The sequence below is a fragment of the Chiloscyllium plagiosum genome, unplaced genomic scaffold (genome assembly GCF_037043375.1).
Source record: "Chiloscyllium plagiosum isolate Xiang-an unplaced genomic scaffold, Cpla_swu_hap1 HiC_scaffold_13, whole genome shotgun sequence".
Classification (NCBI taxonomy): Eukaryota; Metazoa; Chordata; class Chondrichthyes; order Orectolobiformes; family Hemiscylliidae; genus Chiloscyllium; species Chiloscyllium plagiosum.
The window spans coordinates 71,166,797-71,193,696 of record NW_028270151.1 but is presented as its reverse complement, the minus strand read 5'-3'; the positions used below and the strand labels follow the sequence as shown (position 1 = coordinate 71,193,696).

Genomic DNA, 26,900 nt, shown 5'->3' with positions numbered 1-26,900 from the left:
ACAACCCTCTGAGAGAAGAAATTGCTCCTCATCTCTGTCTTAAATGTGTGACCCTGTATTCCAAGTAGGCAGGGATCCAAACATGATAGCTGACGATATGTTGCACAACCAGAAGCGATTAAAGGTGCTCTCAAAGTTTTATTATTGGAGATGCCAGTGCCTTGAATATTCAAAACAATGATATTTTCAGGATGTATTTAATATGTGAACTGAGTAATTCAATCATCACAAATGAAATTTCTTCACCGTTCTTTGCATTAATTTAGCAATGACTCCACAAGCAACTGAATATTCATGTTAGCAGTGAAAAGCTCCAGTGAAACAAAATTTCGGTCAGATATGTCTGGCCCAAGATAAATACCTATCGTGATTGCACAGGCTCTGGTCTTTTCACTTACTTTAAGAAATTGATGCTGGCTACACATGTCAGCCTATGGAGTTTATAACAGCAGTCTGTGTTGCAGAAATGTCAAACTGACTGCACATTCTGGACTTCATCTGACCTGAATCTGGAACTAAGTCTGAATCCCTAAATCTGAGTTACAAATTAGCAAAAAAGAACAATGCATAAGTATGACTACGCAAGATGAAAACATTCTGTTTTGTCTCTAGCTCCAAATGAGTAGCTGTGAGCTCATCAGGACAGAACTTTATCAAGTGTGTGGTGCTGGAAAAGCACAGCAAGTCAGGCAGCAGCCAAGGCGCAGGGGAGTCAACATTTCGGGCATAAGCCCTTCATCATGAATGAGGCTTGTGGGGTAGGGGGGCTGAGAGATAAATGGGAGGGGGGGTAGGTTTGGGGGGAAGGTAGCTGAAGTTGATAAGTAAATGAAGATGGGGTGGGAAGATTATAAGTCAGGGAGAGAGTGGAGCAGATAGATGGGAAGGAAGATGGACAGGTCAAGAGGACGGTGCTGAGTTGTAGACTTGGGAGTGGGATAAGGTGGGGGGAGGGGAAATTAAGAAACTGGTGAAATCCACATTAATCCCATGTGGTTGCAAGGTCCCAAGGTGAAAGATGAAGCATTCTTCCTCGTGACATCAGGTGGTTAGGGTTTAGTGATGGAGCAGGCCCAGGACCTGCATGTCCTTGACGGAGTGTGCGGGGTAATTGAAGTGTTCAGCCACGGAGTGGTGAGGTTGGTGGGTGCGGGTGTCCCAGAGATGTTCTCTAAAACGATCCGCAAGTTGGCATCTTGTCTCCCTGGTGTAGGGGAGACCACATTGGATACAGTAGATGACATTGGTGGAGGCACAAGTATATTTCTGATAGATGTGGAAGGATCTTCTGGAGCCTTGGACGGAGGTGAGGGGAGTGATGTGGTGCTGGGAAAGCACAGCAGGTCAGGCAGCATTCAAGGAGCTTATGCCCAAAAAATCAATTCTCCTGCTCCTCAGATCCTACCTGACATGCTCTGCTTTTCGAGCACCACACTCTTGAGGTAAGTACTTCAACCAAGATGAAAGATTGGATAGTCAGAAGCTGTTTTCTTCAGAATTGGGGGAACTGAGCAGAGAATTAACTGAGATATACTAAAAAGAATGATTTTCTGGTGTCAGATAAGGTTGACAGGAAATGTTAATTTATTTTAAGTATTCAATAATCAGTAGGAATAAACTTAAAATAATTGCCAAAAAAAATCAGAAGGAGTTGACAAATTGTATCATCCAGAGGGTGGTGGGGTGTAGCATTCCCTGCCTGATGGGGTGGTAGAGGCACAAAGCCTTGTTACATTTAAAAAGTATTTGGCAACGCAGTTGAGCTGCAGGGCTATGGATGAAAAGCTGGAAAGTGGCATTCAGTGGAATGGCTCTTTTTTTCTCTGGCAGAGATACAATGGACCAAATAGCCTACCTTTTTTGCTATAAATCGTTTTATTCACGCATGGGACATGGGCATCGCTGGTTGTGCCATCACTTACGGCATGGTGGCTCAGTGGTTAGCACTGCTGCCTTACAGCTCCAGGAACCTGGGTTCAATTCCAGACTCGGGCAACTGTCCATGCGGAGTTTGCACATTCTCCTCATGTCTGTGTGGGCTTCCTCCGGGTGCTCTGGTTTCCTCCCACAATCCAAAGATGTGCAGGTTAGGTGAATTGGCCATCCTAAATTACCTATAGTGTTCAGGGATGCGTAGGTCAGGTGCATTAGTCAGGGCAACTGTGGAGTAATAGGGTAGGGGAATGGCTCTGGGTGGGTTACTCTTGGGAGGGCCGATGTGGACTTGTTGGGCCAAATGGCCTGCTTCCACACTGTAGGGATTCTCTGATTATTGCCTGTCTCAATTGTTCTTGAGATGGTGGTTGTGAACTCCTTCTTGAACCTCTGCAGTTCATGTGTTCTAGGTAGATTCACAATATAGTTTGGGAGGGGAATTCCAGGAATTGAAGGAACAGCGATATACTTCCAAGTTAAGATGGTGAGTGGCTTGGAGGGAAACTTGAAGGTGGTGGTGTTCCCATATATCTGCTGCCCTTATCCTTCCAGATGGAAGTGGTTCTGGGTTTAGATGGATGTCAGGTATAGGTTATTGAGTCATGATACAGGTGATAGTAACAGTGCAGAAACTGGACATCAGCATAACTAGTGTTGCTCTGCTGCAAAAGATTCATTTACTGCCAAAACGCACCTGAAACCAAGTTTTGATCACTTGAATTTCCAACCATGCAGTCTTAATGCAGGATATGTGAAAACCTGCTCAAAACACTGTAGAATAAGATTTTGTCACTCCATCCAGATACCAAAAAACTAGGGGCTACATTCTGTTCCAAAAGCTGGTGCTGAACTATTTATTTGCATAGTGACACATTACAAGTACAGGCTGTCTAACCCAACAAGTCTAGTTTTAATCTCTGTCTATTCATAGAAGGCTCAAGATATTTTGGAATCAACTTGTTCTGAGATTTATTACACACCTCTGGAGCATATGGGAGTTGAACACAGGATTCCTGACCCAGAGGTTGGAACATGACCACTGTGCCACTGCAGTGCTCTTATAGGAGGACCAAATAATGCACAATTTATGTGCATAACCTACCTACAACTAAACAGTTAACCCATTATCTAATAGGCAAACTTTCTAATATTCACTTTCTCTGGAAAGTTAGAATGAAAATTAGATTTATTGTCCCCTATACTTAAATGGTTGCAGTGTAAAGTTTACAACTCACCACTTATGGTACCAGATACATAGGTATGAATTCTTAAATAAAAACTCTTAGGGGAAAAACAATTAGAAAAATAAAGAAATAAAAAGTCTAGCATTACAGAAGTGGACCAATTTGTAAAACATGGTTCCCCAAACACAGTCTAAAAATCCTGGAATTATATTAAATTAATATTCAATTTGGCATGCACAGCTATTGTGTAGCAGTGGCCCTGGTATTAGATCCAACTAATAGTGAGCCTCACCAAAATGGAGAAATGTCACCAGGACTTTGTGCAGCTACTGCAGGCAATAACAGCAAGATTTTCTATCAGAATCCAGCAGCAAATAGAGGCCATTCAATTCTTTGGGCATGTGCTTTGAAAGAGTTCTTCCATTCATTTGACTCCCGTGCTCTTCAGTTACACTTACAGTTATAGTTGTTAAATCTGATTAGGGACTGTGAACTTTTAGTTTTAGAAATTCAAACATTTTAATCAATGGAACTACAATTCATAATCCCCCTTTTTTTAATCAAACACTAATATTGCTGTATATAAAAGGCAAACAAACTGTTCACCATTATCAGTATGATTCAGATCTATGGATTTATGCATTTAAATTTACTTCTTACTACCCCAAAGAATTCTCTTATAAGCCACATCAGTCTTAAAATTATTTACTTCTGGAGGGACCAGTACTGTATGCCATAGTCCTCTAGATAATTCACCTCAGCTCCAGCTAGTCTCAGAAATAAAATTTTCATTTACCCATCCCTTGGCTGTGGATGCCTCAGTTGGTTGTATTAGTTAAAATCATAGAATCCCTACACTGTGGAAGCAGATCATTTGGCCCATCAAGTCCATGCTGATCTTCCAAAGAGCATCTCATCCAAATCCATGCCCTATCCTATCCCCATGACCCTCCATATCCCATGGCCAATCCACTTAACCTGCACATTAGATTAGATTAGATTACTTACAGTGTGGAAACAGGCCCTGCGGCCCAACAAGTCCACACCGACCCGCTGAAGCGCACCCACCCAGACCCATTCCCCTACATTTACCCCTGCACCTAACACTACAGGCAATTTAGCGTGGCCAATTCACCTAACCTGCACATTTTTGGAGTGTGGGAGGAAACCGGAGCACCCGGAGGAAACCCACGCAGACATGGGGAGAATGTGCAAACTCCACACAGTCGGTCGCCTGAGGCGGGAATTGAACCCGGGTCTCTGGCGCTGTGAGGCAGCAGTGCTAGCCACTGTGCCACCGTGCCGCCCACATCTTTGAACTGTGGGAAGAAAGCAGAGCAAATTCACATAGACATGGGCAGAATGTGCAAACTCCACACAGACATGCGCCCTAGGGTGGAATCAAACCTGGGTTCCCCATGCTGTGAGGCAACAGTACTAACCACTGAGCCACCATGCCGCCCACTTGCTTTCCAAGCTAATCTGCTGGTTGCTTTCTTTGGCACAAGACTTGATGAAAGGTGATTGTAGATATTTTCAGTTGTTTAAACTACACAATCTGGTTTCTGTTCTCTCGCAATAATTAAGCCTTTCAGCACTGAATGATGAAGTTAATTTTTCCTCTTCTTACAGTGAATCCCTAGCTACCTTGCAACTCTAAATAACAGTGACCAAGAGCTAATCAAACATTGGCATTGTAAACATAAAACAAAGCAATTCTGAGAACAGAGCTATTTACACTGAGCTGAGAAACTGGATTAAGTTACAGGACAGAAGACGTACGTTTAAGGAGATGTTTCAGAATATATAGAAAATATCTATCAGTTAGATTCTAAGGGGAGGACACACCATCCTCAGCTAACTAAGGGTCCTAAAAGTAGCATCAAGCTGGAAGAAAAAAAAATTGTAATTTTGCAGAACAGTGTGCAAGTCAGAAAAATGGGCAAACATTTTTTTAAAAAAGCAAAGAATTCCTTAAAGATTAATGAGAGTGTGAAATTAGAGCCTGTTGCTGCCTAGTTGGCTGAAAATGTTTAGAAAGATGATTATGTAAAAAAAAACTGTTAGTCCTGTAGAAAGTGAGTTTGCAGAATTAATAATACAAATTAGAGAATTGGCAGATGAATTGAATAGACATTTTATATCTGTCATCACTGTGGTGGATACAATAACACCGCCAATGTAATTCTGAATCTGAACATAAAAGTGAGTAAGGAACTTAAAACAATTATAATCACCAGAGAATGTTTACTGAGGAAATTAATGGAACAAAAATCTGACAAGTCTCTGGGCTTGACAGACTTCATTGTTCAAAGTAAATTCATGGGTTTTAATTTTCCAAAATTCCCCAGATTCTGCAAAGTCCCATCAGATTGGAAAATATTAAATGTGACTTTCCTATTCAAGAAAGAAGGGAGACAGAATGTGGGAAACTATAAGCTGATTGATTAACATCTGGCATAGGAAGAATTCTAGAAACTGTTAATGAGGAAGTTAAAGCAGGTCACTTAAAGAATCTTAATGCAATCAAGCAAAGTCAACATGCTTGTGTAAAAGGGAAATCGTGTTTTATTTTGTTAGAGTTCTTTAAGGACTTAATAAGCAACATAGATTAGCAGGAATTAGTGAATGTCTTGTACTTAGATTGCAAGAAACATTTGACAATGTGCCACATCAAAGGATACTTCACAACATAGGAGCTCATGACGTAGGGGATAACATGTTAGCATTGATAGAGGATTGGTTAGCTAATAGAAAACAAAGAGTGGGCACAAATGACTCATTTTACAGTTGGCAGTATGTGATGAGTGGTGCACAATAGGAGTCAGTGTTGAACCCTCAATTATTTACAACCTGTATAATGATGTTGGGACCAGATCAAAACCCCTCAACATTTATTAAGAATCTAGCCTAGACCCTAATGTTTTCTTATTTTAAAGGCAAATGCCAGACATTGCGTTCCTAATGCAATTTGATTGGTCAAGCTAACAGTCATGAAGCAAAACATCGAGGAGAAAGTGAGGACTGCAGATGCTGGAGATCAGAGCTGAAAATGTGTTGCTGGAAAAGCGCAGCAGGTCAGGCAGCATCCAAGGAACAGGAGAATCGACGTTTCGGGCATAAGCCCTTCTTCGGGCTTATGCCCGAAACGTCGATTCTCCTGTTCCTTGGATGCTGCCTGACCTGCTGCGCTTTTCCATGAAGCAAAACATACTTTATTCATACACCACAGTTAACTACACAAAAGAAATCAGAAATTGGAATAACTTAACTCTGCAGGAAAATTTAATAGAATAATAGATTATTTAACTGTGTGTGTGTGAGCATGTGTATGAGAGAGGGTCTGCGTGAGTGTGAGAGTGTGTGTGTGTGTATATGTGAGAGAGAGAGAGAGTGTAGAGTGTAGTGTGGTCACCTGTAGTGTGACATGACCCCCAGGTCCTGGTTGAAGCCATCCTCATGAGTATCGAACTTGTCCATCAGCCTCTGTTTGACCACTCTGCGATGGTGCATATTCTGAAGTCCATCTTTGAGGGCGGTCACCCAAAGATCAGAGGCCAAATGTCCCTGACCACTGAAGTGTTCCACAATTGAGAGGGAACATCCCTGTGATTGTTGTGAGGTATCCATTCATCCGTTGTTGTTGCGTCTGCTTGGTCTTGCCAATGTACCAAGATCTTGCCTCACTTGATACCTGATGAAGGAGCAGCGCTCTGAAAACTAGTACTCCCAAATAAGCCTGTTGGACTGTAACCTGGTGTTGTGATTTTTAACTATGTCCACCCCAATCTGACACTGGCACCTCCTCATCATAAATAATTTAAAATATCCTTAAGCTGCACCCATCTCCAAAATGGTGTAAAAAAGTAGAAAGCATGAGAGAAATTCAGCAACAGTGAAAGATAGAATATTAAGAGGAAGAGCCAAATCAGACTCAAAACAATAACTCTGTTTTACTCCAAATGATGCTGTCAGATTTGTTGAGTTTCTTCAGCACTTCCTATTTTTATTTCACATTTCCAGCATCTGCAATACTGTACTTCCATAATCATGTAGCCTGCTCTGGATTGCCGTTACACAGATTTCTAGGTTAATCGTCCCTGACTTACTTCATCAGATCAAAGAAGAAATTATAAAAGGGTTTTGCATCCTTTCAGAGTTCACAGAATGTTTTTAAACTAATTTAACTTTACCTCCTAAGACAAGAATGTGTCTCTTGAGACATTGTGAATGTCAAGTCTGAGCCCACCTGCTGTTGTATAGTTTGATCTCTTCTGGTCTGACTTTATTAATTAAATTGGGGATACCCTTTAAACTACCATTACTTTACACATTCTGACAATCTGATTTGTCAAACCACCGTATTTTCCTCGGCCCAGTTTGCTTCAGAAATTCTCCCTACTCCCGCCAAAACCCCAGCCCATCCTGGAGATGCTGCCTTCCTCTTTCTACCCTTTCTCCCACTCCCCGACTTCGAACTTCCACCCACTCTGGACCCAGTTTGCCAGAAAGCGGACTCCACGTCACCCAGTCCGGATCTGCTGTCATCCACTTCCCCCTGCCATCCCCCTGGACAGGACCTGTCTCCCTCCACCCTTGTTTCTCCCCACCCCCCTCTTTGCTGGTGGCTCATTGCTCCCCCTGCCCATGGGACCTGACACCACCTTACCCCCACCACATGACATGTTATCTCTCCCAACCACTATCATCCTACTCTAAATACTACATTGCATGGTTAACCAAGCCCCTTTGCTACTTTGCACAGATGCCAACTACACTACCAGCTGGCACCTATCCACTTGACATCATATCCCACCTGGCACTCTACTCTTGGAATGCTCACCCCTGCCCCCTTAATATCCTGTCCATGAAGCCCCAAAAACTGTTACCCTAACCTCTATCTATGGCATCCTGCCCACCTAGCACCCTGTCCTCCTTAACCTCACTCCCCAAAGTGGCTGTGTTTCTGGACTTTTAAATTTCAGGATATTGCACCTGACTGCTGTGTAATGGGAGCATGGTTTGAATTCCCTGTTTGATGTTATGAGAGAGCTGTCAGATTGGAGTTCTGAGGGAAACCCTAATCCGAGTATCCTCTCAGAAATGCAGAGCTGTCTCCTGTCACCAAAAAGAGGGGCAGAGTGGAAAATCTGACCCATTGTTTTGGAGACAAAATGACACTTACAGCCCCAAAACATGCACACACTCAGCAGCTGAATTTCACAGCCAGTTCGACCTTATTTACCTCATCAAAATCTTTGTAATTTCTAACGCCTCTGCTAGACATCTCTCAGCCTTCTCTGCTCTAAAATCAATGCCAGCTCCACAAGACTGTGATCCCAGGTACAATTCTAGTAAAATTACATCATAGCTGTCTAACTTTAACTCATAACTGCATGTATACAATGAAGTATTGGGGGTTGTAACAGGGTCTCCCAGATAGCGAGCAAAATCAAAGTTCACATAGGAGATTCTTGTCTCTGACTCCTGAGCCATGCCAGTTAGATTAGATTAGATTAGATTAGATTAGATTAGATTAGATTAGATTAGATTACTTACAGTGTGGAAACAGGCCCTTCGGCCCAACAAGTCCACACCGCCCCGCCGAAGCGCAACCCACCCATACCCCTACATGTACCCCTTAACTAACACTATGGGCAATTTAGCATGGCCAATTCACCTGACCTGCACATCTTTGGATTGTGGGAGGAAACCGGAGCACCCGGAGGAAACCCATGCAGACACGAGGAGAACGTGCAAACTCCACACAGTCAGTCGCCTGAGGCGGGAATTGAACCCGGGTCTCTGGCGCTGTGAGGCAGCAGTGCTAACCACTGTTATTCCAGCTCTATAGCAATCTTGGTGAGATTGTGATACCTGAGTGCGTACATCAGAATTGCTGCTCCTTTGAGTCAGAAATGGATTCCTTTGCCAAGATCAGCCCAGAGTGGTGGCTGTCAGATAAACCATGATAAAGAAATACTTGCGGAAGCAGCTCAGAATCTTGTAATTATTCAAGAACGTTGTAACTCAAACTGAGAATGGAGTGCAGGAAAGCCCGATGCTAAAATAACCTTTGGAAATACATGATTGAATAGCAAAAGGAATTGGACAAGTACTTATTGAATGCGGTCTGGATTAAGTCCAGGGGAAAACTTTCAACTGCTATGGAGTAGAGTTGGCTTTGTGGATCAGCCACTGATGGCAGAGGCTACCGGATTTCAATTTCTAATGAGTGCAACCTCACAGCACTAAGTGCAGCACTTACTCCTTTGCAGTTCAGCTCATTTTCATGGGAATATCTCTAAAAGCCACGGACAAGTGGGACCAGCTTCCATGTCGCAAAACTGCTCACAGAGGCTGAAGGGGATAGAGTCCTGGCTGGGGCCAAACACATTGGTGCCTCGGAATCTTGATGTGTTTGATATTCTCCAAACAGCTGCTGTTGATTGGTGGAGTAATCTGGGACTGCAGTTGAACTGAAATGTCAGGAGACTGCGCCAACAGCAAGTGTGGAAGTTATTTATACACTGGGCTAGAGATGGAGCATAGCAAAAAAGGGAGGCAGATTTGGGGGGAAGAAAGGGTGCATTAGGACGATAGTTTTCCGACAGTGAATCAAATACTTGCAAAAAGCTGTTTATAAAATCAAACAGATTAATCAGGTCAGATTTCTGTCTGAGAAACAATTCTGAGAAGTTTTCCATAACTTTTTATATCAGTCTGTTTATTGGAAGATAGTTCCCTGTTTCTCTTTTGTGTAATGATTTATTCCACATGCCTTCTTGAGCAGTGTAGAGCCTTATTTCACATTCTGCAAAAGCCATGTGATTTATTGAAGTCCGTGCCTCACATTCTCAGTTGAGAGTCTATTAGTGTAAACAGTGTCATAGCAGGTAAGACTATTCTCGGGTCTTCTTCAGCAAGTGCTAACTTTAGCTCTTCTGGTAGAGGGTTCTTCCTTTCCCACAATGCACTCGCACCAGTCCTGGACAGATCAATTGTCGAGAAGCCCTTCTATCAAACAGATCGCATTGCAGGACATGTTTCTGGGTACAACACAGCAGTTAAACATCGAGACTCAAAGACAAGAATAAATGGACTCTGACCTCGGTGGCGAGGTACAATGCATGGACATTGTCAGGCTGTGAGAATACAAGAAACAGTGTGGTCTTTCCAGGAGGCAATTCTCACTTTTCTGTGCAAACTGGGACCCTGAATGCTGTTCAGTCTATATTTACCACATTACAAAAGGACATACTAACAAACACTCGGAAGCATTGCTGAGCAAAGCTTTTCAAGATGATGATCAAGGAAACTTCTCTGCGGAGGGACCCCGATTTACGAGGGGAGTTTGCTTTCCTTGCCCGTGGATGTGATTTTGTTCTGCCATCACGATTCAAGAAGAGGTTGAAATCGTTCCAGCAAGCACAGGTTTGAAATAATTCTCCACGCCTTGAGTTTAAGTTCTGTTGCTGTATAGACCGTGTCCTGTCTGCTAATTGCTATCAGTGCATGAATGCTGTTAAAGACAGCTATTTGCACTGTACCAACAGGTTTATAAATAGATCCCTAGGATCTGGTTAAAAGTACTGAGACTGTTTCATCCTTCAAAGGGAGGTCAAGAAGAGAAAAAGAGCAAGAGTGTATTTTGATGGTTACTTTTAAAAAATATTTTACTGTTTTTTTCACAGTTTCAATCTTAACCATATATAGACTTAATCTTTAGTGCATGGAGCAAGGGAGGGTTGGTCTGTGTATCTCCTTACACTTCTATGGGTACTGCTTTTTATATGGAGATTTGTTGAATTGAAATCTTCAAGTTGTGTCATATATCATGAAACTGTATTCTGCCCATTGTTAACCCTTTAAACACAATATTCCTAAAAGGAGTCAAAACGACAGCATTACTGACAATCGAAAGCAAAGCAAGAAACTAATTTAATCAGGAGAAAATATAACAAAGTAAATGTGCAGGAGCTATTCCTTCGCATTCAAAAATGTCATATAAAACACTTAACTGTTACAAGTTGATTCTGCCCTGATAGAGCCATAGAATAGCAGTGTTAGTTTTGGTGGTCTCTCCCTTGTTACTTGGTTAAATTATTTTATATTGCTGGAGTTTTCTCTCTGATTGCGCTAACATTATTACATAGTCATAGAGTACAGAAGGCCATTAGGTTCCTCAAGACTATGTGGTTCATTCAAAGGGCAAATCCAGTTTGTCTGACTTACCTGCTCTTTCCACATTGCCCTATGATTTTTTTTCTTTCCTTTCAGGTACATGTCAATTTTTTTGAAAATTACTACTGATTCAGATTTCACCATACTTTCAAACAGTATGTCCCACATTTGTATTGGGGGGAAAAAAAATCTCCTTATCCTCCCTCTGGCTCTTTTTCTGATTACCTTAATTCTGTGTCCTTGAGTTACTGACCCTCCTGCCAGTGCAATATATTTGCTATTATTTATTTATTCAAAGTAGAGTCATCCCTACTTACCCTTATAGCTGTTTTGATAGGCAGTTTTAGTAGGCAGTTAAGAGTCAACCACACTGCTGTGGGTCAGGAATCACATTAAGGTGACACTGGGTACGGATAGCTGCTTTCCTTGCCCAGAAGGGAAGTAGAGAACTAGACTGGCTTTCTATCAATCTGGGGATTTCATGGTCATCCTTATTAAGTATTCAGTTTCACAATCTTTATATTTAAATTGCCTTAACAGGATTTGAACTCATGCCTCTGGATCCTGAGATTACTAATCCGGTATTAGAACTATTCTGTTACCTTGCCAAATTAAATTCAAAATTCAAGTAAGCTTATTTTCAAGCTGAAATATACAGAAATGTAGGCTCCTGCTACATCAATAGGATTTGGTTCAAAGGCCTGTGAAATGCATGAGACAACAAAAGCAATTTTTAACTCTGCTCATATCCTATTACAATGAAAAAATATGTTCTGATAAGGACTGTTGGCTTAATTATTGGGATAACTTTGCATTGAATTCAACATGAACTATTGACCAAAGTTGAATTTCAAGGAAAGGTACATAATATTTTACTGTCACCCAGCTTCAGTTCTTCACAGGCAGTCTGGTATCCACAACCCAGAATGGGAGATCAATTTTAGTCTTTTGTCATCTTGCAATTTCTATGAACTATAGAAATGTGTGGCAAACCATGCTGTTTGATGTGCATTCCAAGGCCTTCATTTCTTAACTCCAGTGTCTTATTATAAAACATCTGGGTTCCAATCAGTTCAACAGGATACTGTGAATATAAATGTATTCCCATATCAATGTAAACAAAAATCACTGCTTAGTAGAGGTAATTGTTCAATGTTGCATTGGGAACAATTAAGAATTAATGAAAGTGTTACACATATTGATTTTCAATTTAACGTAATTTCTTATGCTCTTTGTTGTTTAAGCAAAGCAGATGTTAACCATTAAATCAGCCACCTTGCTCCTTGCTTTGAGTTTAAATTCTGATTTATACTCACTGTGATGTTATCAGAAATCTAACTTCCAAGCTTGTGACTATTAGCAATGTATCAGTACCATTTTGTGGAAGTAACAATGTCAGTTTGGGATTAATTTGTGCATATCATTACCTATTGGTTGGAAACTTGTGGTTTGAAGCCCAGTACCAAAATATGAGCTCATATTGAGGTCAACATTTCAGTCAAGTCTACATGGAGCTTCTGTCCCTCAATAAGATGTTAATCCAGGATCTTGGCTTATTGTTGTTGAAGTTAAGAGAACAGTAGGGATCCTGTGGCTCTATTCAAGGAAGCTCGATATTTTCCTCTGTCCCTGATGCTGTTGCCCTTACACAATTGTCACTGGAGCTTCACAGTCATCCTTTATTGAAGCATTATAGTGATCATGGCCTGATTTCTCTTCTCTGCCTCAGGAAAGAGGGAGGCTTTTTTGTTTTGTCTTGTTTAAACCTTGTTTGCTGAGACCATCGTGACTGAGGTTAGCTAACTCAACACACAGAAGGGATCAAACTTGAGACCATTCCTACTTGATGCAATTCAACGATGTGTTGGAGACTTTGCACAAAGCAGAAAAATGTATTTCTGGTTGCAATTGAATGGTGTGGAGCACTCAGTGGTTAATTCTGAGTTATAAGGGTGTTTTTGAACCCTTTATTCCAAAGTTTGGGTTGCCCCTATTGGGTCTGTGTTCCAGTAGGCAATGACCAGTGAGCATGCAAAAATAAAAACTCTGCAAATCACTGTTCGCTTTCACTGAGGTCCAACCGATCTGAGTCATGGCACCACTGAGTGATTTTAACTCCATCTTATACCAGACAAGACTCCAATATCTTTGTTAAAACTTTTGTTTTTGAAACAAAGATTGGAGCTGTGCACCATTTTTGGTTACGAACATCTCCTGTGCATGCATGAGTACGGTTTTAACAAAGAAACCTCAGTCTCTTCTGGCCTAAGGGAGAATAAAAGGTTAAAATCACCCTTTCAGAGCGTAATCTGAACAGTTATATATCAGAGCAACTATTTGAAATTCCTAATTTTGTCTCTTGCTTCCTCAATTTTTCAGTCTGCAGGTTACACAAACAGCATCTGGCACATACAAATGTGAAGTTGCTACTAAGATCCTTGTCCTTTTAGGTAAAGCAAATAGATTAACGTGTGTCATGTGCCTCAGTGGTGAATGTAAAGACTAATGTCCAAACAAGTTGTGCTGCTATGACAGTTTTATGGTAACATAGAACAGACCCAGTATTCTGCCCAAAACTATAACTGAATATGTCCATCGACACCGCTTCAAGGCACCAAACAGAATTCTGAAATTAGATTAGCTTGAATTTATTTATTAAATCCTCTTAACTCCTTGACTGTGCCGCTGACAGTTCGTGCACCCACATACACATGAATGTTTGTTTCCATTATGCTGTTTGAAATATGGAAGGCAGCTGTTTCTTATTAATTAAATGACAGCAGTGCAATAAACCAATGTCTGTAACCTTGCGTAACTTGTCTCAAGTAAGCTTGATGCTCCCAATGTGTACATTATTCATAGTGATTAGAAGCATAGATACAAAGAATGATTACTGTACAGGAGACCATTCAGGCGTCTGTGTACATGCTAGCTGTCTGCCACGGCAACTCTGCTAATCCCTCACCTCTACTCCTGTAGCCCTGCAATCTTCTCTCTTCAGGTGTTCACCAATTTCCTTTTGAAAGATCCAGTTGTATACACCTCCATCATGCTCTCAGGCAGCGCATTCCTCACCACTTGTCAAAAAAATGATTTTTCCTCCTGTTGCTTTTGATTGTTTAGACATGCATTTTAAATGGGTGTCCTCTGGTTATCGGGCCTCTTGTCAATGGGAACAGTTTATCTCTACCCACTTCTGACCACTCATGTGTTTGAAAACTTCTGTCAAATCTCTTCTCAACCTTCTCTTCTCCAAGGAGAACAATTTTAGCATCTCCAAAATATAACTAGCATCTCAAACTTTTTCTGTACCTTCTCTAAAGCCTTCACAGCCTTTCTGAAGCATGGTCCCCATGACTGAAGGCGCTACTTGAATTTTATTAAAGGTCATCTGGATTTGTACCCGATACCTCTTATTGTGATCCTAGACCAGATCGCCAATTTTCTTATGTCAGGTTAGGGACCAGTAACATGTTTTTTAAAGTAGCCAAACTGTGCAGTCCAGGGAACTTGCAAAGTGAATACATCCACAGTATTGAACAAGCGACGGTAAAATTAACTGTAATGCAGTCTACAATACATATAAAACTTGTATTCTAACACAATTAATGTGGGGAAATTTGGGTAATTGACTGCTATTGGAAGCCCCACAACAAATAGTAAATGTATTCAAGAGAGATCACACAGCTGTCTTAGCAAATCGTGATTTCAATGGCATGGTAGGTCATCAAAACTCATTAAAGTTCACAAGGGATTACAATTCTTAACTTTGCTGATCTGGCCTTGAAACTTCCTCTTAAAAGAGCTGTTCCATCATGGACTGCCTCAATGATTTTCTACTGTTCTCGTTGGTTGTCTTTGCCTGGTCTACTTCCCTGACACTCTAGAAACTGCACTGCAGCATGCATTCACAGGCATAAATCCAGCTCCTCACAGACAGCTCACCTCAACTGAGCCAGTCCTGTTCCTGAATCTTTTCCTGAATTGCACTCAACCAAATACCGTTTGTGAGATTTTCAACACACATTCTCAACTACATTGAACTACTTATCGCACACAATGTTCTTTCAAGCTTTCTAGGCTTCCTAAGACTTCCTTGAGCCCTCACTGCATAAAACTTCCCTGAGTAGCAGAACATATGCTGCTGTTCAGTTTCTTTTAGCAGTACAGCCTACAGCAGCCCTTCTTAACGTGCAGTATGTTTCTCTTTACTCTCTGTCTCCTCCCAACTAACTATGCCCCTGGAATTGCTCTTCAGTGAGCCCTGAACAGTCCTGAGTCATCAGTTGAAAGCCCACCTTATTGCTAAGCAAAATCCAAAGTAACTAATATTTCGGAATGCTCAATTGGATCACTCTTAGAACTCCTGATTCCTTTAAAAGTTACCAGTTTCACAGAATGTTGGCTTAAATCACAAATTGCATACAGCAGAAATAGTCACCACACTTTGTCCATAAAGCCAAAGATGCCAGGTAACCTTTTAACTACTTTTGCAACCTGCTGTGCTGCTGTCAATGATTTAATCACCTAAGTGTCCCTGGTGCTGTGTTCCTCTTTAGAATGTTGCCCTTTAGTCTAGAACATAGAACATAGAACAGTACAGCACAGAACAGGCCCTTCAGCCCACGATGTTGTGCCGACCATTGATCCTCATGTATGCACCCTCAAATTTCTGTGACCGTATGTTTGTCGAGGAGTCTCTTAAATGTCCCCAATGACCCTGCCTCCACAACTGCTGCTGGCAACGCATTCCATGCTCTCACAACTCTCTGTGTAAAGAACCCACCTCTGACATCCCCTCTATACTTTCCTCCAACCAGCTTAAAACTATGACCCCTCATGTTAGTCATTTCTGCCCTGGGAAATAGTCTCTGGCTATCGACTCTATCTATGCCTCTCATTACCTTATATACCTCAATTAGGACCCCTCTTCTCCTCCTTTTCTCCAGTGAAAAAAGTCCGAGCTCAGTCAACCTCTCCTCATAAGATAAGCCCTCCAGTCCAGGCAGCATCCTGGTAAACCTCCTCTGAACCATCTCCAAAGCATCCACATCTTTCTTATAATAGGGCAACCAGAACTGGATGCAGTATTCCAAGTGCGGTCTAACCAAAGTTTTATAGAGCTGCAACAAGATCTCATGACTCTTAAACTCAATACCCCTGTTAATGAAAGCCAAAACACCATATGCTTTCTTAACAACCCTGTCTGCTTGGGTGGCCATTTTAAGGGATCTATGTACCTGCACCCCAAGATCCCTCTGTTCCTCTACACTACCAAGAATCCTATCCTTAATCCTGTACTCAGCTTTCAAATTTGACCTTCCAAAATGCATCACCTCGCATTTATCCAGGTTGAACTCCATCTGCCACCTCTCAGCCCATCTCTGCATCCTGTCAATGTCCCGCTGCAGCCTACAACAGCCCTCTATACTGTCAACGACACCTCCAACCTTTGTGTCATCTGCAAACTTGCTAACCCATCCTTCAATCCCCTCATCCAAGTCATTAATAAAAATTACAAACAGTAGAGGCCCAAAGACAGAGCCCTGTGAAACACCACTCACCACAGACTTCCAGGCAGAATATTTCCCTTCTACTACCACTCGCTGTCTTCTGTTGGCCAGCCAATTCTGTATCCAGACAGCTATGTTTCCCTGAATCCTATTCCTCCTGACCTTCTGAATGAGCCTACCATGGGGAACCTTATCAAATGCCTTGCTAAAGTAATTGTCTAAATTGCCATTCCTCATTCTTCACGTCAAATTGACCACATCACACTTCTCTATAGTGAGGTCCATTCACCATGGGCCTTCCCATTCTATCAGCAAATCTACATATTCTTGAAGTCTATCGCTATCAGTTTTACAGTTCATGACAGTTGCAGGTTTTGTGTCAACTGCAAATTTTGAAATTGTAACCCTCTATACCCAAGTCTAGATCATTAATATAGCTCAAGAAAATAATGATTCTAGTAACTTAGAGGACCCCACTGTATACTGTCGTCTAGTCCAAAGACAACTATTCACTGCTACACTTTTTTTGTCAATAACCCAACTTTGTATACAAGTTAGACCAGAACATATAGGAGCAGAATTAAGTCAGGAGCCCAATCAAATCTAATCCATTATTCGATCGTGGGCTGACATGTTTCTCAACCCCATTACCTCTGTAACCTTTGATCACCTTTAGCAATCAAGGACCTATCTATCTTTGTCTTAAATAGACTCAATGACTTGGCCTCCACAGCCCTTCTGTGGCAATAGATCTTTCACGCTGTAGCTGAAGAAAGTCCTCCTCATCTTTGTTCTAAAGAGTCGTCCCTCCACTCTGAGCCTGTGCCCTCAGGTCCTAATCTCTCCTTCTAGTGGAAACATTTTCTCCATGTCCACTCTACCCAGGCCTCTCAGTATTGTCTAAATTTCAAACTGATCATCACCTCATCCTTCTAAACTCTGTCAAGTACAGACCCATAGTCCTCATCAGCTCCTCGTGTGACAAACCCTTCAACATTCTTGTAAACCTTGTCCGGACCCTCTCCAATGCCAACTCATTCTTCCTTAGATATAGGGCCTAAAACTCTCACAATATTCCAAATACGATCTAACCAGAGCCTTATTCGGCCTCAGCAGTACATCTCTGCTTTTATATCCTTGTCCACGTGAAATGAATGCTAACATTGCATTTCCCTTCCTTACTGCCAACTGAACCTGCATGTTAATCTTAAGAGAGTCTTGAACTAGGACTTCTAATTCCCTTTGTGCTTCAAATTTCCAAAGCTATTCCCCATTTAAAGAATAGTCAATACCTCAATTCTTCCTCCCGAAGTACATAACCTCACACTTCCCCACATTGCTTTTCATCTGCAACTTCTTTGTCCACTCTCCTAGTTGATCCAAGTCCTTCTGTAGCCTTCCCACTTCCTCAACACGACCTAACCCTCCACCTATCTTTGTGACATTGGTAAACGTAGCACATTGTCCTCAGTTACCTCATGTAGATTGTTAATGGAGAATGTGAATACTTGTGTCCCAGCACTGATCCCTGCAAAAATCTACCACTCACTGGTTGCCGTCCTGAAAAAGACCCCTTTATCTCTACACTCTGCCTTCCGTCAATCAACCAATCCTCTATCCATGCCAGTGTTTTGCCCCTAACATCATGGGGTCTTAGATGGCCTTACCTCCTGTACGGCACTTTGTCAAAGTCTTCTGGAAATCCAAATAGATCACATCCACTAACTTTCCTTTGTCTAACTTACTCATTACTCCCTCAAAGAATTTCAATGATTTGTCAGGCATGATGTCCCTTTGACGAAGCCGTGCTTACTCAACCCTATTTTATGCACTTCCAAGTACTCTGCCATCTCATCCTTAATAATGGACTGTTAAAATCCTACCAACAACTGAGGTCAGGCTAACCAGTCTATAGTTTCCTGTCTTCTGCTTCCCTCACCTTTGAAATAAAGGTATTACATTAGCCACTTTCCATTACACTGGGACCTTCCCTGACTCTAGTGATTCCTGAAAGATCACCACCAATGCCTCTACAATCTCCTCAGCTGTCTCTTTCAGAATTATCGGTGTAGTCAATCCAGTCCTGGTGATTCATCCACCTGCAGACCTTTCAGCTTCCCCAACACCTTCTCCTTGGTGCTGGCCACCACATTCACCTCTGCTCCCTGACTCTCTTGAAGTTCTGGTATGCTGTTGGTGTCTTCCACTGTGAAAACTGTTTCAAAGTATCTAGTTAGTTCCTCCGTTATTTATTTGTTCCTCATTGCAATTTCTCATCTCATTTTCAAATGGTCCAATGTCCACTCTTGCCTCTCTCTTCCCTTTCAGATATCTAAAAGAACTCTTGCATCATCTTTTATATTACTAGCAAGCTTACTTTCATATTTCACCTTTCCCACCTTCTTGCTTTTTTTTAAAGTTATCTTCTGCTGGTTGTTAAAAAATTCCCAATGCTGTGGCTTTCCATTAACCCCCTCTACATTGCATACTTCCTTTCACTTTTATGCTGTCCCTGACTTCTCTGGTCAGTTATAGTTGCATCTCCCTCCCTTTAGCAGGTTTCTTTTTGCTTGGGATGAATTTCTACTTGTTTTCTGAATTACCCCTGGAAACACCTGGCCTTGCTGATCCACTGTCTTCCCTGGTGGGCTCCCCTTCCAATCAACTCTGTCCAGCTCTTCCTTCATGTCTTTGTAGTTTCCTTTCAGTTGTAATACAATTACACCTGAATCCAGCTTCTCGCTCTCAAACTGCAGGGTGAAGTCCATCGTATTCTGGTCAGTGTCCCCTAGAGGTTCCTTTCACCTTAAGCTCCCTAATCAAGTCTGCCTCATTACATACTAAATCCAGAATTGCCCGTTCCCAGTGGGCTCCACCATAAGCTGCTCCAAAAAACATCATCTGGTTGATATGCCACAAATTTCTTTTTTTTTAAGCTCCGCAACCAACCTGATTTTCCCAGTCCATTTGCATTTGAAGTCCTCCATGATTATAGCAATAGTGCCTTTCTTGAATGCCTTATCTATCTATTGATTTATTTTCGTCCCCACATTCCTGACTACGGCTAGGAGGCCCGTACACAATTTTGATCAGGGTCTTTCCTCCTTTGCAGTTCTTTAACTCTACCCATACAGATCCTACTCCTTCTAACTTATATCACTTCTTGCTATCGATTCCATTTGATTTCTTACCAACAAGCAACCAAGCCCCCTCTGCCCATCTGCCTGTATTTTTGATAGGTCGTCCATCCTTGGGAACTATTTAGTTCCCAACCCTGATCCCCTTGCAGCCGCGTCTCTGTAATGCCTACAGCATCATACCTGCCAACTTCAACCTGTGCTACAAGCTCATTTTCCTTGCTTTGTATTCTGCATGCATATAAGTACTACTCCCTCAGTCCTGCGTTGACTGCCCCCTTATTTGCTGTGCCTGAAGTTATATTCCTGGCCAGTTTCTCTGGAAACTTTAATAGCCACCGCTCAACCCTTCCACCCCCACCACCACACTTTAAATTCTTCCATAATTTTCCATGCATCTAAACTGCTGCCCTATTTAGTTTAAAGCCCTACCCACAGCCCGCATTAAGTAATTTGCCAGGACTCTGATCTCAGCATGATTCAGGTGGAGGCCTTCACATCAAAACAATTCCCTCCTCCCCCACTGTAGGTGCCAATGTCCTATGTTTTCAAACCCATTTTTCCTACACCAATCTTTGAGCCACGTGTTTACCTCATTAATCTTGTTAACTCTGTGCCAAGTTGTTCATGGCTCAGAGAGTATTACTTGTTTTGGCTCTGCTTTCTAATTTAGCCCTTAACTGTTCATATTTCCTCAGTAGAACCCGTTTCCTCTTTCTGCCTATATTGTTGGTTCCTACATAGACCACAATAACTGTATCTTTCCCCTACCACTCCAAGGTACTCTGCAGCCTAAACGAGATATTCTGAACCTGGGCACTGGGCATGCAACATAGTCTTCAAGACTCTCGATCCTGGCCACAATGTCTATTCTCCTGACTGCACTATCCCCAATTGCAACCACATTTCCCTCTTCTCCCGACTCCTGAATGGCCCCCGTGCTATGATCAGTTTGCTCATCCTCCCTATAGCCCCCACTTTCATCAACACAGGCGGCAAGTATCCCAAACCTGTTGGACGATCTCAACGGCTGAGCCTCATTCAGCACTTCCTCTTGGGATCCCTCATGGTCACACCTTCTTGTCCCTGAGCACTGACCAAATTTGAGGTAGTTAATCTAAGGGGTGTGACTACCTCTAACTTTTCCCCTCCCTGATGTGTCGCTGTATTTGAAGCTCAGACTCGAGTTCATCAACTCTGAGCTGGAGTTCCACAAGCAACCAACACTCGTTATAGACATGGTCACTGTGAACCACAATGGGATCCACCAGCTCCCGCATCATGCAGTTACAGCACCATTGCTTGGCCCTGCATCTCTGTTTTAATTACTTAGTTCTTAATTCAATATTTAAAATTTCATACTTGTCTTTTAGTTTGTATTCTGTAAACATTTCCCATATTTTCCTTCAATCAGAAAGTAAGCTACAATAGATAGTCAAAGAACAAAGAAAACTTACAACCCAGGAACCAGCCCTTCGGCCCTCCAAGCCTGATCCGATCCAAATCCACTGTCTAAACCTATCGCCCAATTCTTAAGGATCTGTATCCCTCTGCTCCCCACCTACTCATGCATTTGTCCAGATGCACCTTAAATGAATCTACCGTGCCTGCTACTACCTCTGCTGGCAATGCATTCCAGGCACCTACCACCCTTTGTGTAAAGGACTTTCTGTGTGTATCCCCCTTAAGCTTTTCACCTCTCACCTTGAGCATGTGACCTCTCATTATTGAATCCCTCACCCTGGGAAAAAGCTTATCTCTATCTACCTTGTCTATACCCTTCATGATTTTGTAGATCTCAATCAGGTCCCCCCTCAATCTCCTTTTTTCTAATGAAAACAATCCTAACCTACTCAACCTCTCTTCATAGCTAGCACCTTCCATACCAGGCAACATCCTCATAAACCTTCTCTGCACCCTCTCCAAAGCGTCCACATCCTTTTGGTATTGTGGCGACCAGTATTGTACACAGTATTCTAAATGCGGCGAACCAATATCTTCCACAATTTTAACATGACCTGCCAGCTCTTATACTCAATACCCCGTCCAATGAAGGCAAGCATACCATATGCCTTCTTGACCACTCTATCCACCTGTGCAGCCACCTTCAGGGTACAATGGACCTGAACTCTCAAATCTCTCTGCTCATCAAGTTTCCCAAGGCTCTTCCGTTTACAGTATAGTTCGCTCTCGAATTAGACTTCCCAAAATGCATCACCTCACATTTGCTTGTATTGAACTCCATTTGCCACTTCTCCACCCAACTCTCCAGTCTATCTATAGTTTCCTGTATTCTTTGACAGTCCTCTATGCATTCTGCTACTCCATCAATCTTCATGTCATCTGCAAACTTGCTGATAATATCAACAGTGCCCTCTTCCAGAACATTTATGAATATCACAAACAACAGTGGCCCCAGCACTGATCCCTGTGGAACACCACTGGTCACCTTTCTCCATTTCGAGAAACTCCCTTCAACTATTACTCTCTGTCTCCTGTCACTCAACCAGTGTTTTATCCACCTAGCTAGAACACCCTGCACACCATGTGACTTCACTTTCTCCATTAGTTTACCATGGGGAACCTTATCAAACACCTTACTAAAGACCATGTATATGACATCTACAGCCCTTCCTTCATCTATCAATTTGGTCACTTCCTCAAAGAAATCTATTAATTTGGTAAGGCACAATCTCCCCTGCACAAAACCATGTTGCCTATCATTGATAAGCCCATTCTTTTCCAAATATAAATAGATTTTATCCCCCAGTATCTTCTCCAGCAACTTTCCCACCACTAACATCAGGCTCACTGGTCTGTAGTTACCCGGAATATCCTTACTATCCTTCTTGTACAGGGGGACAACATGAGCAACCCTCCAGTCCTCCGGCACCTCACCTGCGTTTAAGGATGCTACAAAGATATCTGTCAGGGCCTCAGCTATTTCCTCTCTCGCCTCCCTCAGCAACCTGGGACAGACCCGTCCAGTCCTGGGGTTTTGTCCACCTTAATATCTTTTTAGCCTACCCAACACATCTTCCTCCTTATGCCAACGTGATCCAAAGTAAACAAACTTCTGTATCTAATCTCAACATTGATCATGTTGCTCTCCTCAGTGAACACTGATGCAAAGTAATCATTGAGAATCTCACCCATTTTCTCAGGTTCGACACACAACCTTCCTTCCTTATCATTTAGTGGACCAACCCTTTCTCTAGTTACCCTCTTGCTTCTTATATAAGAATAAAAGGCCTTGGGATTCTCCTTAATTCTGCTCGCTAAAGTTGTAACATGACCCCTTTTAACCTGTTTGATTCCTCATTTAAGATTGGTCCTACTCTCCCGATATTCCTCCAAGGCCCATTTTGTTCTTAGCTCCTGGACCTTATGTACACTTCCTTTTTTCTCTTGGCTAGTGGCACAATTTCTCCTGTCATCCACGGTTCACTGACCTTTCATTTCCTATCCCTTATTTTCAAAGGGACACACCCATCCTGCACTATCTTTGAAAGCCTCCCACATATCAAATGTGGACTTCTCTTTAAATAGCTGTGACCAATCCACATTTCCCAGTTCCATCTAATTTTGATGTAATTGGTCTTGGCCCAGTTTAGTACTCTTCCCTTAGGACCACTCTCATCTTTGTCTATGAGTATTGAGATGTACAAGAACAGAAACAGACCCTTCAATCCAACTCATCCATGCCGACCAGATATCCTAAATTAATCTAGACCTGTTTGCCAGCACTTGGCCCATATCCTTCTAAAACCTTCCTATTTATGTACCCATCCTAGGTGCCTTTTAAGTGTTGTAATTGTACCAGCCTTCACCACTTCCTGTGGTCATTATTCGCAAAGAAATCCCCCACTGCAACTTCTACCACCTGGCCTGGCCCATTCCCCAACACCAGGTCCAATGTGGTCCCTTCCCTCGTCAGACTATTGACATACTGAGTTTAGTATCTATTACAGACCAATGAACATGCAGTTTATCTGTGATGTCACATTTTTGTGCTGGGCCCCTGATCCTGGGCTTCAATTTATCCTGTTTAAAAAAAAGCCTTGCAAACTATGAGCCAAAAAAAGCACCGAATTCCCACACTGCCTCCAAAATCCTCAAACAATAGACTCACTCAGGCTGCGTCTCTTTCTGGACTTGATCTCTCCTTCCTGACCATGAGAAGCTTACTGATGTTGTACATTCAACAGGCCCTCTGTTAAATAGATGTAAAGTTGCCAAGGTCCTTGATGTTTCATGCATTTTAAATTCACTGCCAAGTAAATTAAGTGACATTTTATCAAATTTCTATTGAAAGTCCACATAGACAATATCAACTATATTATCATCAACCTTCTCTGGTAACACTTCAATCAAGTTAATGAAACACAATCAACCTTAAACAACTCCTTGCTTACTTTTGCTAATGAAACCATATGTAACCAAGTGATTATAAGTTTTGTCCCAAATTAGTGCTTCAAAAAGCTTTCCCACCATTAATGTTAAACCCTAAATACTGGGCTTATCCTTATATTTTTGAGTAAGTGTGTCCCATTTCTCCAGTCCTTTGGGATCACCTCTCTATCTAATGTTAAAAGGTTATAGTCTGCATGCAGGGATGTCCCCAAGATGGTGAGTACTTCCAGCGATGTCATGTCGGAGAATCAGGTCAGCATCGGATGAGTGGTGCCAAAGGGGTTTGGTAGGTAGTTAATGGGGTAAGTTTAGGACGGTCACTCAGGAAAATATGCTGGGGAGAGGAAGTCGCTATGAAACGTAACAAAAATGAAACTGTGCCAAGATTTAAGAAGCCCAATAACTTTGGATTCTTCATTGGTAACAGCAGATTTAAAGTATTCATTCTGTAACTTAGCCCAAATTCCAAGGTACAATTCTCAGTGTATTTAAATGCAGGAGGTATAATGTTCATATAATTTTGTTTCACTTGAATGATAAAACACCATTGATATATTAAACTTAAAATATTGCAGATGCTGGAAATCTGAAACAAACGCAGAGAATGCTAGAGATATTCAGTAGATCTAGCAGCATCTGTGGAGAGAGAAACAGAGTTAATGTTTTGAATCTGGTATGAGTCTTCAGAACTGAAATGTGTCAGAGAATGACAGACTTAAAATCACTTTAAACATTAATTGTATCTTTACCCAGTAAATATAAAGTCTGGACTTTTGGGGGTGGGGTGGGGGTTGTAGGGAAGGGATTTATGCAGAATGATTGGAGCCAGAGGGAAAAACAGAGATCAGAGGATGAACAGAATTAGTGCTGAAGCAAACAAACTACATCTAGCACATATGTGAAAGGCATTTGTCTATGGATTCAGCAGATCTTGCCTCCCTGAGCTTCCCAAAGTCAGTGATAGTCAAATTTAAACTAGTGGCTGAATTTAGATATGTTACCTTACTTTAATATTTACCATTCTTTCTGAAAGAGAGTTGGTTTCTTTCCATCCCACCCCTGTGTCGCAAAACTATCCAGGCTCTACTAAAGTTGAAAATTGGAGTCAGGATCAGTCTTTTAAAATTGTCATACCTCACCAGCCCAAAATTATAAATGTAATATCTCCCTTTACCTCAATGATGGGTGAATGCTCCATGGTACTCACTCACTGGTACTAGGCATTCTTCATATAATAGTCTGAGCAGATAAAATGTCTGAGCAGATAAAATAAAATTCAAAAATCTTTGAAAATATAGGGCTTTCTTTGTTGGAACAGCACAAATTATAGGTGATATAGTGAAGTGCTTAAATTTCTAAATGGGTGGTGAGAGCCCATTGGCTTCTATCTGTTGTGAGGTCAGCAGTTAGGATGCAAGGTGGTATGGTGGCTCACTGGTTAGCTTTGCTGCCTCACAACGCCAGGGACCCAGGTTTGATTCTGGCCTTGGGCGATGGTCTATGTGGAGTTTGCAAATTCTCCAGGTCTGCGTGGATTTCCTGCAGGTGCTCTGGTTCCCTCCCACAGTTCAAAGATGTGCAGGTTAGGTAGATTGGCCATGCTGAATTGCCCCATTATGTCCAGAGATGTACAGACAAGGCAGGTTAGCAATGGGAAATGCAGGGTTACAGAGATAGGTTAACCCAGTGGGCCAAATGGCCTGTTTCCATACTGTAGGGATTCTATAATGGATCACTGACATTGAGTATAAAACCTTAAACAGTGTAATACTTTAGCAATGGAAGTATCATATGAGACATTTGCACATCCACACACATAGCCTTAGCTTATGTTTGACCCCATCCGCACTTACCATATGAAATATTGAAGGCAATTGCAGTCCTCCAATATCGTGAGGGTTAGTAAGGAGTCAAGGGATTTGGAATCCTTTTAAAAACCAGTAGAGCAGCCTAAAAAAGCAACAAGGGAGGAAAAGGTGAAATTTGAAGGTAATAGCTAGTAATGTAAAGAAGATTACAACAGCATTTTAGATATATAAAAGGTAAGAGAGAGGCAAGAGTGGAAATTGGACTGCTAGAGAATGAGGCTGGAGAAGTAGTAATGGGGAACAAGGAAATGAGGGAGAATGTGATTAGATACTTTTCATCAGTATTCATGGTGGAAGACACAAGTAATATACCAGAATTTCATGAGCATCAAGGGGCATAGGTGAGAGTAGTGGTCAACACTAAGGAGAAGTTGCTGGGGAAATTGAAATGTCTGAAATTAGATAAATTGCCCAAACTGATGGACTACATCCATGGTTCTGAAGGAGACAGCTGAAGAGATTGTAGAAACATTGGTGGTGATCTTTCAGGAATCACTGTAGTTAGGGAGGTTCACAGAGGACTGGAAAATGGCAAATGTAACGCCTCTGTTTAAAAAGAAAGGGAGGTAGAAGATGGAAATTTGTAGGCCAGTTAGCCTGGCCTCGATTGTTGGTAAGAGACTAGACTCCATTATTAGCGATGAGATTGTGGAGTACTTGGAAGTG

General features: G+C 41.9%; 1 protein-coding gene and 1 long non-coding RNA gene across 3 annotated transcripts in view; one reads left to right on the top strand and one right to left on the bottom strand.

Annotated features, from left to right (window-relative positions):
* The window catches only part of LOC148148336 (uncharacterized), a 73,951-nt gene extending 62,229 nt beyond the window's left edge, over positions 1 to 11,722 (bottom strand). The window contains exon 1 of the long non-coding RNA XR_015759215.1: positions 11,621 to 11,722. This is a non-coding gene — a long non-coding RNA (uncharacterized LOC148148336). The remainder of the gene's footprint in view (positions 1 to 11,620) is intronic.
* The window catches only part of LOC122555793 (serine/threonine-protein phosphatase 2A regulatory subunit B'' subunit alpha), a 183,455-nt gene that overhangs the window by 62,188 nt on the left and 94,367 nt on the right, over positions 1 to 26,900 (top strand). The window lies entirely within an intron of this gene.